This window comes from Taudactylus pleione, unplaced genomic scaffold (genome assembly GCF_031769625.1).
Source record: "Taudactylus pleione unplaced genomic scaffold, aTauple2 ptg000638l, whole genome shotgun sequence".
Taxonomy (NCBI): Eukaryota; Metazoa; Chordata; class Amphibia; order Anura; family Myobatrachidae; genus Taudactylus; species Taudactylus pleione.
In genome coordinates, this window is record NW_028285040.1 from 2,485,132 (window position 1) to 2,502,856 (window position 17,725).

General features: G+C 48.8%; 1 protein-coding gene across 1 annotated transcript in view; it reads left to right on the forward strand.

Moving 5' to 3' along the window:
- The window catches only part of POLN (DNA polymerase nu), a 208,292-nt gene that overhangs the window by 52,530 nt on the left and 138,037 nt on the right, over positions 1-17,725 (forward strand). The window lies entirely within an intron of this gene.

The window sequence follows — 17,725 nt, forward strand, 5'->3', positions numbered from 1 at the left end:
TTTCCGGTGAGTGCATTGGGTCCGGCGGGTGCTTCGGGTGTCACCGGTGGTCGGGCGTGTGCTGCGAGGATGTCCGTCGGATGTCGCGGGGGTCCAGTGAGTGATGTGGTGTCTGGAGTGTGCCGTGGGGGAGATCCGGCATGTGGAGGAGAAGAAGAATAATCATCTTTTCCGGTGAGAGAATGCCTCTGAAGCCACACCCACCTTCTAGTCATTAGCCATTGACACTAGTGACGCCATGACGTCGGGTCACATCATGACGTCACGGCTGCCCCGAAATATTCTGGTTTTTGGAATATTTTGGTTTTTAGAATATACGGTTATGGGAGACTCAACCTGTAGTTAATTACTAGTCCCCTCAAGTAAAGATTTTTTTTCCCAAAAGACTGGGATGACTAACTTATCTGCATTGATTAGTTGTATGAGTAACAAAAGAATTAGGTATGAATTAATGTCAAAGCCCGAAAGCCTTCCAGCCAGACATTCTATTTCCTTCCCAAATGGCTGTACTTTGGAGCAATTCCATGAGATATGCAAAACAATACCCCAATCTGTCCCAATTCTCCAGCAGGTGTTAGAATGGCTTGTTTTATACATGGCAGTTGATGTAATCAATGTGGGTTCTCTGAGCACTGGACCCACCTGAACTTCCAGATCCGAGATGAGAACCGAGCTACTGTAGGCTCGGGTTTTCCCGCGAGATTTGGATCTCAAAATGAAGCAAAACATCATCCTCCCACTGTCAGATTATCGCTGGGTTTGGATTATATAAAGGTCCCCGCGATCGGTGCCATTTTCACCCCGGCTGTGGAGAGAGAAGCTAGCAGATGTAATCAGTCACTGTCAGTCACTCAGTGTGTGTGTCCAGTCAGGGTCTTGGCCTGAAGGCTGCTGCTGTGTTGTCCATAAAGGGGCTTAGGCTGCAGTATATAAAAGGGGGCTTCCTTCAGTGGGTGCTGCAGCTGCTGTGTCACTTGTCCTGTCAATTGACTGTGGCTGATGCTTTTTTTTGTCCTGTCCATCAGGCTAGGGCTGCAGTCCATAAAGGGATGCTGTGTTGTCCAGGGGAGGGGGTGCTCTGTCAATTAGGGGTGCTCTTCCCCAGTTTAAAAGAAAAGTGCTTTTTTGTGTGTGTATGCGTTAGCAACCTAGCTGCGCTATTGTACGGTGTCACTGCCGCAGTTTATCATCGTATTTGTGACTCTGCAGGCGGTCTCGGCAGGGGTGCTTTGTTTTCCATCAAGGGGTGCCGTCTGTGTTGTTTATCAAGGGGCTGCTGCCTCATTCAGGGGTGCTCTTCCCCAGTGTGAAAAAAACAAAAGTGAAATAAAATTAATTTCTACTTCAGGGTCCATAGGGTATCCACAGGATACCTTGGGGTATAGGTGTGACGTCAGTCGCAGGGCACCAAAGAGTTAAGCTTTCAGCCTCCCAGGATGCACTAGGTCCCCCTCCTATACCCCGCCCCCGGGCCAAGGCACCTCAGTTTAGTTTGGTGCCCGGCCGGAGTCGGGTGCACCTGTTGGAGTGGGGGCTAGAAGAGCCCCTGAAGCTTTTTCTTCATGCAGCTGTGGCTGCACATCTGGATGAACAGCATGGACAGTCAGTCCTGACGTCCATGCTGTCTTCCCTACACCCCGCCGGTACCAGAACGCCGGTACTGATCCGGGGATGCTGGTGGGCGTCTGGGGTCACAGCTAGCGGTGACCCCAGATGCTCCGGACCATGGCCGGATTCAAGGGGGACAGGTAAGCAGCGGGGTCCCGCGGTGGGTCCCCGCTGATCACATGGTCCAGAGTCCCCAGGCAGGGGGCTCCCTGGGGACTGGCTGCAGCGTGGAGCCAGGCGACCAACCTGCGCTTCCACTACCCCCTGGGACAGCGGACCGCAGCAGAGCGGTAGCGCTGCGGCGTCCCAGGGGTTAAATGCATGCCAGGGGAGCGCGCCTTCCCTGTCTCACAGCCGGCGCCTCCCCCGCTGCACACAGCCCTCTCTGCATGCTGCCGACTGGTCCTGTGGCAGCGCTCCTCCCCCAGGCCAGCCTCCTCTCTGCTCCTCGGCGGCCATCTTCTCCAGAATGCATGGTGAACGCTGCTGGAAGCGCTGGACGGAAGCATCGTGGTCTGGGTCCCCCCGCATACCTCTCCTCCGCTGTGGTCAGGTCTGTGTATGCAGCGCTGTGTCCTACCAGGCCCTGTGTCTGTGTAGTTGAGTGATCAGCGCTGTTAGTGCAGGAATTGTTATTTCTCTGCATTGTATGTGACTGTGCTAGCGCTGCTGCCTGTAACTTTTCTTCTCTAAACTGTCAGCTTTATTACTGTCCCTGTTCTTCTGCTAAAGCCCTTGCGGTGCGGTGCTGCAGGGTGGTCTCTCGCCTATTTAATACTTAATTGGTGAGAGAGGTCACATACGTGGTGCCATCATGTCTGAAAGTGATTTTCCCCTCCGGCTACAGTGTACCACGTGCAAAGTACCGTTAGCGGAGGGGGAGGGTAGCGCGGAGGGCCTTTGCCGGCAGTGTTTGTCCATGGCGCGGCCTATTACGGTTACAGCACCGGTACAGGAGCCGCCCTGGGCTTGTTTCGCTCAGGCGTTAACAGCTTTAGTGGGCCAGTTAGCTCCGCAGCCCGCGTTTACTCCGATGGGTTTGTCCCAGCAGTCTGTGGTGTCGTCACCCGTGCAGGGGTTCCCACGACAATTGGTGGTACCCCACAGTCTCCCTATTTCCCCGCTCCCGGGTTCTCAGGAGCCAGCGTGGGTTAACTCCCTGACGAGTTCTGTACAGCACTTGTCGGATGTGTTGCAAGGGGAGTCTGTGATGCGGCCTCATAAAAGGCCGGTGGCGTCTCTGTCCGCTCCTTATGAGGATGACGAAGGGACGTCTGATGATGGGGAGATTCTGGATCCTTACGATCAGGAACCTCTCCATACTAAGGACGCTGATGCTAAGTCCAAAGTATATATTCCTGGACTTATTCGGGCGGTCCGCACAGCCTTGGTGATTGAAGACGAAGTTCCCCCAGCGGCTAAATCTAAGTATGCCTTTTTCAAAGATGTGAAGGGCGATGCCACAGTCTTTCCTCTTTCGGGTCAGTTGGTGGACCATTTAGAGGAGGCGTGGAAACAACCTGGCAAAAGATACCAGCCGCAGAGACGCCTGGCGGTGGCTTATCCGTTCGCGGATAATTATTTTGCTAAGTGGGAATCCCCTCCACAGGTGGATTCTCACGTGACCCGTCTTGTCCGTAGTGCCACATTGCCGATGCCATCCATGTCCTCCCTTAAGGATGCTACGGACCGCAAGGTAGAAATCTGCCTGAAGTCCGCTTATTCCCTTGCAGGGGGGGCAGCACGGCCGGCTATGGCCATTTGCTGGGTTGCCAGAGCGATGGAGCGCTGGGCGGATTCATTAGAGGCTTCTTTTGAATCCGACTGTCCGGCCGAACAGGCGGAGTTGATTGGCAATCTCCGTGATTCGGCCACCTACATCAACGAGGCGGCTCTAGACATTAGTACTCTGGTGTCTAGAATTTCTTCAGCAGCGGTAGCTGCTCGTCGCACCTTGTGGCTGCGATCCTGGAAGGCGGACGCAGATTCCAAGAAAGGTCTGGAAGCGTTGCCGTTTACCGGAGAAGTTCTCTTCGGTCCGGATCTGGATAAGATTGTGGCCACGCTGGCGGCAGCCAAATCTGCTTGTCTCCCGTCGGCCGCTGCTCCTTCTGGTTCGGGACCATCGTCCTTTCGGTCATCTAGGGCCCAGGGCAGGCCCAAACCACAGTTGTTTCCTCGACAGGCTGGCCCTAAGAAATCGGTCAAGCCCCGGAAGCAGGCATGGAGTACCAGACGTCCGGCCCCCAAGCCAGATGACAAGCCTGCGGCCTGACGGTCCGGGCCTCCCTTTGGGGGATCCCAGGGTGGGAGGCCGCCTGCTACAGTTCGCCCAGTGTTGGTCGACCACTACGACAGACACTTGGGTTCTGGAGGTGGTTTCCCACGGATACGCCCTCCTTCCGGCACAGACCCCCGGCTCGCTTCTTCACCACGGGTCTCCCATCAGACCGGAACAAGGCTACGGAGCTGCGGAAGGTATTGCACACTATGCTCCAGGCTGGAGTTATAGTGCCTGTTCCATTCTCCCAGAGGGGCCAGGGTTTATATTCAAATCTATTTTTGGTACAGAAACCCAATGGGTCATATCGTCCGATTCTCAACCTCAAAGCACTCAACAAGTCTTTGCGGGTCCCGAAGTTTCGGATGGAGACCCTACGGTCCATCATTCTGGCGCTGGAACCTGGGGACTACTTGGTGTCATTGGACATACAGGACGCTTACCTGCATGTCCCTATTTTGCGCCATCAACAGTTCCTCAGGTTTGCAATCCGCAACGACCACTTCCAGTTTCGGGCGTTACCTTTTGGCCTGGCAACAGCACCACGTGTTTTCACCAAGGTGATGGCGGTCATGGCGGCTTCTCTGCGGCTGCAGGGAGTCCGCATGTTACCGTATTTGGACGACCTGTTATTGGTGGCAGGATCTCCAGAGCTCCTGTTACGCCACTTGGACCTGACCATTGCACTGCTGCAACGGCACGGCTAGCTAATCAACTGGCAGAAGTCCACTCTAATCCCGTCTCGGAGGATTCTGCATCTTGGAGCCTTATTGGACTCGGGACAGCAAAGGATCTTCGTGACGGAGGACAAGATCTCTGCTTTACAGTCAAGGGTGCGCAGTTGCCTGCACAGCCGCCGGGTGTCCTTACACTCGGCGATGAGGTTACTGGGCTCCATGGTGTCGGTGTTCGACATGGTGGAATACGCCCAGTTTCACTCCAGACCTCTGCAGCACCTGATCCTGTCCAAGTGAAACGGGCTGACTCAGTCTCTGAAGTCCCAGACGATTGTGCTCACCCAGGAGGTTCGCCTGTCCCTTGCGTGGTGGTTACAGACGACCCACCTCAACAAGGGACGTCCGTTCTGGGTTCCAAATTGGGTCCTGTTGACAACGGACGCCAGTCTTCGGGGCTGGTGAGCAGTTTCGGGTCCACACTTGTTCCAGGGCAGGTGGACGCCGACAGAAGTGGAGCTTCCAATAAATATCTTGGAACTCCGTGCGGTCTTCAATGCTCTCCAGCATGCACAGCGGTTTCTCCAGGGTCGCCCGGTGCAGGTCCAGTCAGACAACGCTACCACCGTGGCCTACATAAACAGGCAAGGAGGAACTCGCAGTCGGGCGGCTCTCGTAGAGGTCTCTCGGATCCTGGTTTGGGCGGAGCGCAATCTTCCGGCCATATCAGCGGTCTTCATCCCGGGAGTGCTAAATTGGGAGGCGGACTTTCTAAGTCACCAGGACGTTCATCCGGGGGAATGGTCCCTGCACCCGGACGTTTTTCAACTACTGGTGGACAGGTGGGGTCTTCCAGAAATCGACCTCATGGCGTCCCGGCACAACAACAAGTTGCCGGTGTACGGGTCTCGCACAAGAGACGAAGGGGCGTCTCTGGTGGATGCTCTGTCCGTCCGGTGGACGTTCCGGTTCGCATACCTGTTCCCTCCGGTCTCCCTTCTTCCACGGGTAATCCGGAAATTCAAACAGGAAGGAGGGACGCTCCTGTTGATAGCTCCCGCGTGGCCCAGACGGCACTGGTTCTCAGACCTTCAGGGTCTGTCCGCGGACAGTCCTCTGCGGTTGCCGCTACGACCGGACCTTCTGTCTCAGGGTCCTTGCCTTCACCCGGACCTGACTCGGCTGTCTTTGACGGCGTGGCTGTTGAGACGGCCATGCTGAGGTCCCGGGGGTTTTCCAGCTCTGTGGTGCGTACCATGTTACGAGCTCGGAAACCGTCTTCCGCGAGGATATACCATCGCGTGTGGCATACGTTCTTCCAGTGGTGTCGACCGAGAGGTTATGCACCGCGGGAGTTTCGTCTGTCTCGGACTCTCGCCTTCCTGCAAGCGGGACTAGATCATGGGCTTCGCCTTGCTTCTTTGAAGGTACAGGTTTCGGCCCTATCTGTCTGGTTTCACCGTAGGATTGCTACAATCCCGGATGTGCGCACCTTTATGCAGGGTGTTCTCCGCATTCAGCCGCCCTTTGTTCCACCTGTGGCGCCTTGGGATTTGGCTGTGGTCCTGAGGGCTCTCCAAGGACCGCCGTTTGAACCACTGGGCTCAGTGGATCTTAAATGGCTAACAGCTAAGACTGTTTTCCTTCTGGCCATTGCTTCGGCCAGACGTGTTTCTGAGTTAGGGGCTCTTTCTTGTAGACCCCCTTTCTTGGTTTTTTATGGGAACAGGGCAGTACTCCGCACTCGGCCCGAGTTTCTTCCCAAAGTTGTTTCCCAGTTTCATGTTAACGAGGAAATAGTTGTTCCGGCCTTTAACTCACCGGGTCTTTCCGTGGGTGAGGCCTCTTTGGATGTTGTGCGGGCCTTAAGGACTTATGTTGACCGCACTTCTTCGTTTAGGAAGTCGGACGCTTTGTTTGTCCTCTATGGCTTCCGTAAAAAGGGTTGGCCTGCTTCAAAGCAAACTTTGGCAGCCTGGATCCGTATGGCTATTTCTGAAGCTTATCTTCATGAAGGCCTACCGGTCCCTCCTTCTCTGAAGGCTCATTCCACTAGGTCTGTGGGTCCTTCGTGGGCAGCTCGACGTGGTGCCTCGGCAGTTCAGATCTGCAAGGCTGCTACGTTGTCTTCTGTCCATACCTTCGTGAGGTACTACAGGTTTGACACCTTCGCCTCTCAGGATGCTTCCTTCGGGCGGCGGATTCTCCTTTCTGCACAGGAGCGTCCCCACCCTTAAAGGATACTGCTTTGGGACATCCCCAAGGTATCCTGTGGATACCCTATGGACCCTGAAGTAGAAAATATGAGATATGGTAAGAACTTACCCTTGTTATCTCTATTTCTACGAAGTCCATAGGGTTCCACAGGACTCCCGCCCTGTCGCACCTGTGCTGCAGATGGGCTTTGCTCTGGTCACCGGTTTTCCGTCTCCCTCTGGTGAGAATGTGATTCTTGTATGTGTCCAGATCTTTGTTCTCTCTCTTCCTTCTCCTCCTCCGGCCTATGGCTTGGTAACTAACTGAGGTGCCTTGGCCCGGGGGCGGGGTATAGGAGGGGGACCTAGTGCATCCTGGGAGGCTGAAAGCTTAACTCTTTGGTGCCCTGCGACTGACGTCACACCTATACCCCAAGGTATCCTGTGGAACCCTATGGACTTCGTAGAAATAGAGATAACAAGGGTAAGTTCTTACCATATCTCATATTATTATCAATCCACAAAAAATAAAAATTATAATTTGTGTGTGCGTTAGCAACTTAGCTGCGCTATTATTGTTTGTTGACACTGCCGGCCAGACCACAATTTATCGTCTTCGTATTTGTGACTCTGCAGGTGGTCTGTTTGCGCTCGGCAGGGTTGCTTTGTTGTACATATCGAAGGGGTGCTGTCTGTGTTGTTCATTAAGGGGCTGCTGCCTCATTCAGGGGTGCTCTTCTCCAGTGGTAAAAAAATAAAAGTGAAATAAACTTAATATTATCAATCCACAAGAAAATGAAAAAAAAATATATATTTTTTTTTGTGTGTGTGAGTTAGCAACTTAGCTGTGCTATTATTGTTTGGTGACACTGCCGCCCAGACCGCAGTTTATCGTCCACATATTTGTGACTCTGCAGGTGGTCTGTCCGCTCGGCAGGGGTGCTTTGTTGTCCATAAAAAAGGGGTGCTGTCTCTGTTGTTCATCAAGGGGCTGCTGCCTCATTCAGGGGTGCTTTTCCCCAGTGTAAAAAAAATATTGTTCAGTGACACTGTCGGTCAGACCGCAGTGTAAGTTTGTTGATTTGGAGGACGATCAAATGAGAGCAGAGCAGGAACCACATACCAGTCTTGCAATTGCTGCCAGCAGTCTCGATGATAATGCAAGGCCGTCAACATCATCTACAAAGGCCGATGCCAAGGATTTAAGTCAGGGCATTTAAAATCAAACAAGCAATGTTTTACAGTGTTAAAGAGAAAAAAAAGTAAAAGCTAAGTTAGCTGCAGAGAAATAAAAAATTGGCAAATCGCTAAGACACATGAACCAACTGTGTGCTCAGAAAAGTCACAGATCCCCGAGGAGAGTCCAAGTGTGTCTGCAGTTGCCACGTGTGAGCCTGACCTTTCTAATACTGTACTTGAAGAAGATCCTCCTTCCACCATTTGTGTGCCCTCTGCAATTGTGGGGAGGAGCAGCACAAGTCAACATGCTGACGTAGAAATCGAGGATGCTTCTGTGGAATTGCACCAGGAGGATGAGGAGGATATTTACGTAGTTGGCAATAACAAGGATGATGAGGATGTTGATAATGAGGATATTGATGCCAAGGAGGTTGTTTGTGTAAATCAGATAACAGTTGTTACCCATGGTATGAAAAAGCCCTTTGTTATGCCGGAGAAAAACAAAAAAAACACTTCTCATGTGTGGAATTATTTCCACCCAAATCTGGACAACAGTTGTCAAGCCATCTGTAACATTTGCCAAGCAAGAGTGAGTAGAGGTAAGGACCTTAACCATCTAGGAACCTCCTCCCTGTTACGTCATTTGCAGTGCATTCATCAAATTCCAAAGTGTTTGCAAAATTCTGAAACTTTGGCTAAAAACGTAACAATCAGTCCAGCGTCACCTAGCTGCTCCCTTCTCTCTGTTAGATCCAAGCGTCTGCAATCACCACCAACACTGCATCATCAACTTTCTCATTCATGATCGGAAGTAGTCCTGCTGCATCCAATTTCATAAGCATGACTAACTCCTCTCCTATCTGTGATTCCTCAGAAGGATCCTTGAGTGCTATGCCTGTTGCTGCTGCTGCTGGGGGTGGATCTTCATCCCAGAAAGGGACAAAGAAGACTACTACTAGTAGCAATGTAAAAAAACAATTGACTAGAATTCTTTCGACTTCGAATTCTTCGCCTCGCTGAGTTTGAATATCAGTAGTTTTGGGGAGAACTTTCTGGAATCTGTTTAAAATCAATGGCTTTAACAGGGAGATGTGAAAGGAATTTGGAACACAAAGAAATGGTGTCAGCTTCAATTTGAAGACAACTGGATTCAGAGCTCTGATAATTGGAAATGGACCAATGAAATGGGGAGCAAGTTTCATGGAGGGAACCCGGAGTCTAAGATTACGAGTGGAGAGCCAAACCATATCTCCAGCTTGAAAACTTGGAACAACCCGTCTCCTGCGATCAGCGAATCTCTTATATCGAACTGAGGCTTTGGTCATGGAAGAATGCACTTTCCTCCATATGTCAGAGAATTGTTGGAGAGATACCTTGGCAGTGGGCACATCCAGAATTGGGAGTAGAGAGAATTCTGGAACTTGAGGATGATGACCGAACATCGTGAGAAAAGGAGTAGATTTAGTAGAAGTTGATAATGATTGCTATGGACGAACTCGGCCCACGGGAGTAGCTCTGTCCAGTCATCTTGGGAGGAGGAGATGAAGGTGCGAAGAAATTGTTCCAGGTCCTGGTTGACCCTCTCAGTTTGCCCATTGGTTTGAGGGTGATATGTGGTGGAGTACTTTAATTTCACCCGTAGAGCCGAGCAGAGAGACCTCCAAAACTTCGCCACGGATTGCACCCCTCTGTGAGAAAAAATTTCTCGGGGAAGACCGTGTAATCTGAAAATTTCTTTTATGAAGGATTGAGCAAGTAACGGTGCAGATGGTAGACCAACAAGAGGTACAAAGTGGGCCATTTTAGAGACTCTGTCCACGATGACCCAGATTGTGTTGTGACCTCGAGATGGAGGTAGGTCAGTGATGAAGTCTATAGATAGGTGTATCCATGGCTGCAATGGAATGGATAGTGGCCAGAGTTGACCTGGTGGAGCTTGTCGAGACACTTTGTGTTGAGCATACTTGATACATGATGAGACATAGGACCGTACGTCCACTTTCATTGAGGGCCACCAATAAGAACGCTGGACGAACTCAAGAGTTTTGTCCATTCCTAAGTGTCCAGAGAAATACAAAGCAAGAGCCCACTGTAGTAATTTCTTGCGGAGATTAGGAGCAACGAAAGTTTTCCCGACTGGAGGCATTGAAGACAAATTGGTAGAAGCAAAGGTAGTTGGATCCAAAATTGGATGAGACTGGTCCATGAGTAGATCAGTATCACTGGCATGGAGCGAGAGTGCATCGGCTTTGCAGTTTTGTGATCCGGGACGATAAGAGAGTTTAAAGTTGAACCTAGTGAAGAACATCACCCATCTAGCTTGCCGAGGGTTTAATCAATTTGCAGACTTGAGGTATAGCAGATTCTTGTATTCTGTATAGATGGTAATGGGGTATTGGGCCCCCTCTACAAGATATTGCCATTCCTCGAGCTTCAGTATTATGGCGAGCAGCCCTTGGTCACTGATGGAATAGTTCCTCTCTGCCGGCAAGAACTTCTGGGAAAAGAATCCACAGGGATGAAGTTTTTCATCCTCAAGAGTTTGAGAGAGAACTGCTCCGACACCTTCAGAGGAGGCATCCACTTGCAGGATGAATGGTCGAGTTGAATCTGGTTGCTTTAAGACAGGGGCAGAGATGAACGCTTGTTTAAGGAGTTGAAATGCAGAAATATCTTTGATGGATCATTTAGTTGGATCTGCACCTTTGCAGGTGAGGGCTGTGATAGGTGCTACCAACGTTGAGAACCCCTTCACAAACTTGCGGTAATAGTTGGTGAAGCCTAAGAACCGCTGTATGGATTTCAAAGATGAAGGGAAAGACCAATCAAGAATGGCTTGTAGCTTCAAGGGATCTATTTGAAGACCTGTTCCGGAGATGATGTACCCCAAGCATGGTACACTTGAGACTTCATATAGACATTTCTCCAGTTTGCAGAAAAGTTGGTTGGAGCGTAATCTCAGAAGGACTTCCTTTACCTGATCCCGATGGCTCTTCAGGTCTTGAGAAAAAATCAAAATATCGTCCAGGTAAACGACCACACATTTCTATAGGAGATCGCGGAAAATTTCATTGCCAAAGAATTGGAAGACAGCTGGGGCATTGCAGAGGCCAAAGGGCATAACGAGATACTCGTAATGCCCATCCCTGGTGTTGAAAGCTGTTTTCCATTCGTTCCAGGTGCGAATACGGATCAAATTATAGGCTCTTCTAAAGTCAAGCTTGGTAAAAACTGTGGCTCCCTTGACCCTGTCGAACATTCGGTCATGCGCAGAAGAGGGTAGCGATTCTTAATGGTTATGTCGTTCAGGCCTCGATAATCGATACATGCACGTAGACCAACATCTTTCTTCTTTGCAAAGAAAAACCTGGCCCCAGCTGGCAATGAAGAAGATCGAATGAAGCCTTTACTTAAGTTTTCCTTAATATACTCTGACATGGCTTGAGTCTGGGGTAGAGATAGTGGATATATTCGTCCTCGAGGCGGATTTTTCCCAGGAATCAGATCAATGGGACAATCGCAATGGGGAGGTAGTAATTCTGCTTTCTGTTTACTGAAGACATCTTGAAAATCCAAATAGGACTTGGGCAGACCCGCAAGACCCTGTAGCGTAGAGCATCGAGCAGTTAGTACTTGATAGTTCTTGAAACAAGCAGAACTCCAGGAGGTTATCTGCATAGATGACCAGTCAATTTGCGGAGAATGTTTCTGTAGCCAGAGTAGACCGAGAACTAGGGAATGAGAGACTTTGGGAATCACTAGGAAGGACAATTTTTCGGAATGGAGCACCCTAATAGTGAGTTTCAGTGGCATAGTTTGATGGGTGATGGTACCACTTGTAATACAACTACCATCAATGGCAGTTAACGTGATACCTCGAGGCAATGCTTCGATGGGAATTTGATGTTTGAGAACAAAGTCCGAAGTCACAAAATTCCCTGCAGCTCCAGCATCCAATAGGGCTAGAACGACTTTGGATTCCTTGGAGAACTCCAACTGGACTTGGATGGATGAATTAGACTTCCTGAGTGAGTTGATGGTTACTTCTAACTTAACCTCTCTGTCGTAAGTTAGGAGGAGACGTTTCCCGGACGGATGGGACAAGATTTGACTAGATGTCGAGCCGAACCACAGTACATGCAAAGATTCTCTTTCTGTCTTTTTTGCTACTCTTCGGGCGACAAATGAAAACGATTGACCTGCATGGGCTCTTCACCCACGGGAGGAGAAGGTAAACAAGGAACTGGACGTGGTCTTCCACGGCCGAATCTGCCCCTTTCCAGTGCCCGCTCTCTATTGTCGTAGATCCACCTTATTGCAGAGAGAAATCAAGTCATCCAACTTTGGTGGAAGGTCACGGGAAGCCAAATAGTCTTTGAGCCTCTCAGAAAGCCCACTTCAGAAGGCGGCAATGAGCGCGTCCTCATTCCATAAAAGTAAATGAAAATAAAATCTAGTGAGAGCGCTGCCTTTAAAAATAATAATAAACCATACTGGTAATAGCAATGATGTGAAAAACCTCTAAACATTGAATGTTATGATATCTATGTAGTGATGTCAGGTATCTTAAAGCATGAACTTCCAATCGTTCAAATATACACTATTTATTCAACATATGACATATAGATAAAACACATAAAACATGTAAAAAATTCAGCCTGGTGACTATGGTGTCAGATGGCCGTATTACCAGAAGGCTGAAAATAATGGACAAAGATGTCAGCAACAGAGATCCGGATCCCTCAGATCTGTGTGTCCATTCCCGTCAGCTAACTGGTTCTGCAGCAAATGATCTGCCCTCCTGCCAACGCGTTGCGGAACCCTTTGTTCCTTTATCAAGGCATGGAGGTGTAGGTGAAGTGAGTCTCCTTAAATATCCTTACTAGCGCCGACTTCCGGTTCTGGTCACTCGCGGACCGGAAGTCATCGTGCATCATCAATATTCATCCTCTCTCGGATGTTTCATCATCTTCTCAGGGTCAATGTACCTCCGCGCTTGGGCTCTGTCGCCCTGGAGCCTCCCATGAGTCACACAATGGAGATGCAGACTTGTTGCGAAAAAACGGAAGTCAGACCCCGTCCAACCGGAAGTGACATCCCGCGATGTTCCAGGGAAACATGGTCCATCTCATCTGGTTCCATATCTTATTCTTTCTAAAGGGCTGAGCTCTGAAATAAATTATGATGCAAATGAGTAGCATTTGTGAGACTTTTACTGAAGAATAAGAATTAGTGTTCAATCAGGAAACACATCTGATATACTGTAAATGTTGCATATGAATCAAAATCCATAGCAACCAACATATGAATATTTTTTAAAATCTGATATGAAATTCTATATAAATATATCGATTCTTAAAAAATGACAGAACATAATAAATATGATACTTGATATGTCCACAATCAAAATTAAAATAAAAACATTGGATATAAACCCAAAAACAATGAAGAATCAATAGCAAAAGTCACTACTAATGCTAGGCTATTATTAAAGGAACCATTTTAGTTCAAAATCATGGTTCAAGCCTAATGGAGTTAGAGTCTTCAATTTATAGACTTTGAAGGCCCTTTTTTATATTCCTCAAATGTTCTGCAATGCGGATTTTTAGAGATCTTGAGGTTCTGCCAATATAAGCCAATCCGCACTTACATTCTACTAAGTATAGAACGTTTGCTGTATGATATGTTATGAAGTCTTCTATTTTAAATGTTATGCCATTAACTTGAATATCCGTGTACAGTATTTAGACGATTCCACTTTGACATGCTTGCATCCTAAACACAAACCACACCTGTCCTCATTCCAGTTGAGCTCCGAAGCCAAGGTTCGAATTTGAATGACATACTGTCCGACAGTTTTGCTGCCTTGTCGGAGACGTAGAATATCTGTCGAATCGGAGGTGGTTCTTCCAGGTTCATCGAAGATCCTGCGAAACTTGGATAGATGAATTCGGGGTAATTGGAAAGTAGTGGATCCGACTTTTCCCAGAGAGGCGAGGCCCAATCAAGTGCTTGCCCAGAGAGTAGGTAAATTATGTAGGCAACTCGGGCTCTGGCTGTCGGAAACTTGGCTGGCTGCAGCTCAAAGTGGATCTCACACTGGTTTAAAAAAAACCTGCATAGCTTGGGATTGCCATCGAACTTGCTTGGAAGAGCGAGTTGGAGTCGAGCAGAAGGTGAAGGTGAAGCAGACTCAGAGGAGGGAATTGCAGCTTGAGCATTAACTGGAGCAGGGTTTGACAAAAGAGCCTGAATGCTGTAAAAACGAGACGACATATCCTGAATAAACTGTAAGAGTTGTATTTGGAAAGCTTCTTGTCTTTCCAGATGGGTTAGAACATCCTGAGAGGAATCTGCACCAGATCCCTGACCACTTGCAGAGTCCATTGGGCCAGTGCAAGCTGTCACAGTCGAAGGGTTTTGAGGCTGTGTTCCCAGACTGGGTCTTGGACCTGTCTTCTTAGACTCGGATGCTCACTGGAGGAGACTCGGTTTAATGAGGTTTCTGCGCATGTAGGATTATATTGGCAGAAGGAGCCTAGAAGTGGTTATGGAGGCTCAGCTAATTACAGGTAGGACCGGAAGGTAACTGGACTCCAGGTTAATGGAGGACTGCTGGACTGTCACTGGTTAGGACCGGGAGAGGACTGGACTCCAGATAATTGGAGGACGGTTGGTTTCACTGGTTAGGACCGAGAGATGACTGAACTCCAGATAATTGGAGGGCGGCTTTTTCACCGGTTAGCACCGGGAGAGGACTGGACTCCAGATAATTGGAGGGTGGCTGGTTCACTGGTTAGGACCAGGAGAGGACTGGACTCCAGATAATTGGAGGATGGCTGGTTCACCGCTTAGGACCAGGAGAGGACTGGACTCCAGATAATTGGAGGACGGTTATACAGTAACGTAGAATATATATAACTCAGAGAGAGCGCAGTGAGGAGGCTTACTTAGACAAGCTAAGGGACTTGTTGCACTGGCACTTTGCTAGTGGGACAGGGGGTCCCTTTATACAGGCTGCTGGATGCTGACTGGCTAGATTCAGAGGGAGAGCTGCTCCATTGGTGGAGACAGCAGCACGTGTCCTGGACCAAGATGACTGCGCCCATCTACACTGGAAGTGCAGCTGGAGAACTTGTGGACGCCAGCCCTGCTGAGGGAGACGGAGTGCAGGCGGGGAGCAGAGAGGACAGTGGCCGCACAGGAGCAGGTGCAAGGACGGCAGCAGCAGCAGACTGCTGGGGAGTCGGAACGCCGCGGGACAGCGCCCGAACAGGTAAGCAGCGGGGTCTGATTCTGAGGTCTCGGTAGCATATGAAAGGATATTGATGATGAGGATGTTGTTTGCGTAAATCAGCCACCAGTGGCAGCAGTTCATGCTCGTGATAAAAAGAAAGAAAAATCATGTCTTGGGTGTGGAATTATTTTAATCTAAATTCTGACAACAGTTGTGAAGGCATCTGTTCCATTTGTAAAGCCAAAGTTAGCAGAAGAAGGGACGTTAACCATCTAGGCACCTCCTCCCTGTTATGTAATTTGCAGCAAGTTCATACAATTTGTTTAACAAAATTATAATAATTTGTAAATTAATAACAAGCAGTCCAGTATCAGCTACCAGCAGTTTGGACCAGCACATGCAATCTCCACCACCAACATCCTCATCATCAACCTCCTCCTTAATAATTTAAGGTAGTCCTTCCAAAATATGTTTTGTGGGGGCCCAAACAAACCAAGGACTTCAGCCACAAAAGTGTCAGTCCTTGTCGCTAAAGTGCTTGGTTTGTTAAACTGCCATCCTTTCTGCCACTGCTGTGTGGCAATGTTTCATAGATGTCCTATATTTTTTAAAACTGCCGTGTGTTTGTGCCACTGCTCTGTCGCTTACTTTAACCAGCCAGCTCGCTGCAGCCTTTGGCCTATATTGGTGAAAAATAGTGAAATCAGTATTGTGAGCTGTGAGGTGGTTAAAAATGCCTGAAAATGATTGTTATTAAGTTGATAATACTGTAGGAACAAAACAGGCCCAAATGTGGTTTTAGCTGTTTATATCATTTTTTGGAAAAAAAATACAGATCCAAAACCAAAACACACAAGGGTGGTTTTGTAAAACCAAATCTAGATCCAAAACCAAAACACGGGGGTCGGCGCACATCCCTAGTTTTAATATATAAGAGGAGTTACAATGATTCAAAGAAAGTAAACGCTTAATCTGACAATCTGGCTGTTAGGATCTGCGGTTAGCAGATCATCTTACTTGCAGTTCCCAGTCTTAGCTGCTATTAGAACTTTACATTTAATCCTCTGTCTGTGTGCTGATCACGTGTTCAGTAATTAACTGTCTGCTGGTGTGCAGTATCAGCTGCACACTAATTGTCCTGTCAGTGTGCACAGGCCAGCTGCACACTGGTCTGTCATTAGGGAGGCTTGCAGGGCTTCCTCTGACTGGACCCCGTATCTGTTAAATTACAGCCAGCCCTTCACTGCATGCCGGTGATAGAGTATTCGCGTTTCCGGTTCTGGCTTAGTCTCCTGTCACCCAGTCGAGCTCCAGTTCTCCTGTCTATTGTATTGTGTTATTCTGATGTTTGTGTCATCCAGGCGGCACGGTTCGCTTATCATCTACCTGCCGTTAGTGCCATCTTGGCGGCACAGTTCGCATACCTGTCCTCTGCCGTTCGTGTCACCCAGGCGGCACGGACAGTACTCTGTGTCCAGAGTACGCAGCCAAGCGCGCGCTGCTTGTGTCAACCCGGCGGCACAGGCCGCACTACAGCATCAGCTGCTTATGTCAACCTGGCGACACAGGCCACACTCCAGCGTGTTCAGTGCGCCATCTTGCGTACCAACGCCAGTGACTTTATTATTGCACAGATCTTCATCTGCCACATCTTGCCAAGCTTATTCAGCCCTCAAGGCTGCTGCATGGCCCAAAGGCTGCACCATATCCTATGGCCTACCGGCCACAGCTAGCCAAGATATACCAGCCCTCAAGGCTGCTGCACGGCCCAAAGGCTGCACCATATCCTACGGCCCACCGACCACAGCTAGCCAAGATATACCAGCCCTCAAGGCTGCTACACGGCCCAAAGGCCGCTTCATACAGCCCATCGGCCACAGCTAGCCAAGATACACCAGCCCTCAAGGCTGCTGCACGGCCCAAAGGGCGCTTCATATCCTACAGCCCACCGGCCACAGCTAGCCAAGAAATTCCAGCCCCCAAGGCTGTAGTGGAACTGTACCCTAAATGGTCACGTACGTGGCACAACACTGGCAATCTGATCCTTAAATATTTGAGGTTCAATGTGTCCCATTTAAATGGTAAATTCCCAGCAAGCTGCTTTACAATAGATTATGGTTTTGAAATAATGATTTTTTAACTACATAACTTACAATAGACATAAAAAGCTTTTATTAGCATTGGACAGGAAGTCATAGGGATGCCATTGCAGTTATGACACAGCATTTCTTCTGGGTTGAGAAAGCAGCACATGGAAAAAATCGCTATTTTTAAAGCTGACCTGTCACCAGATACGTTAGTTATTGGCATCGGGGAGTGCTAGCGAGTGTTCTACTTTGGTTGCATTGTGTTTTTGTTTTTAAACCCAGTTGACTAACTATATATTTTCTGAAGTGTGTTGGTTTATATTTACCTTCAATTTGCTTTTCCCAACAGGACACATATACGAATTATAACAATATTATAACAATATAACAACATTATAACAATACAATTTCACATATATCATTTATTAATTTATTATACAGGAGATATGGGTAATATTTATTAA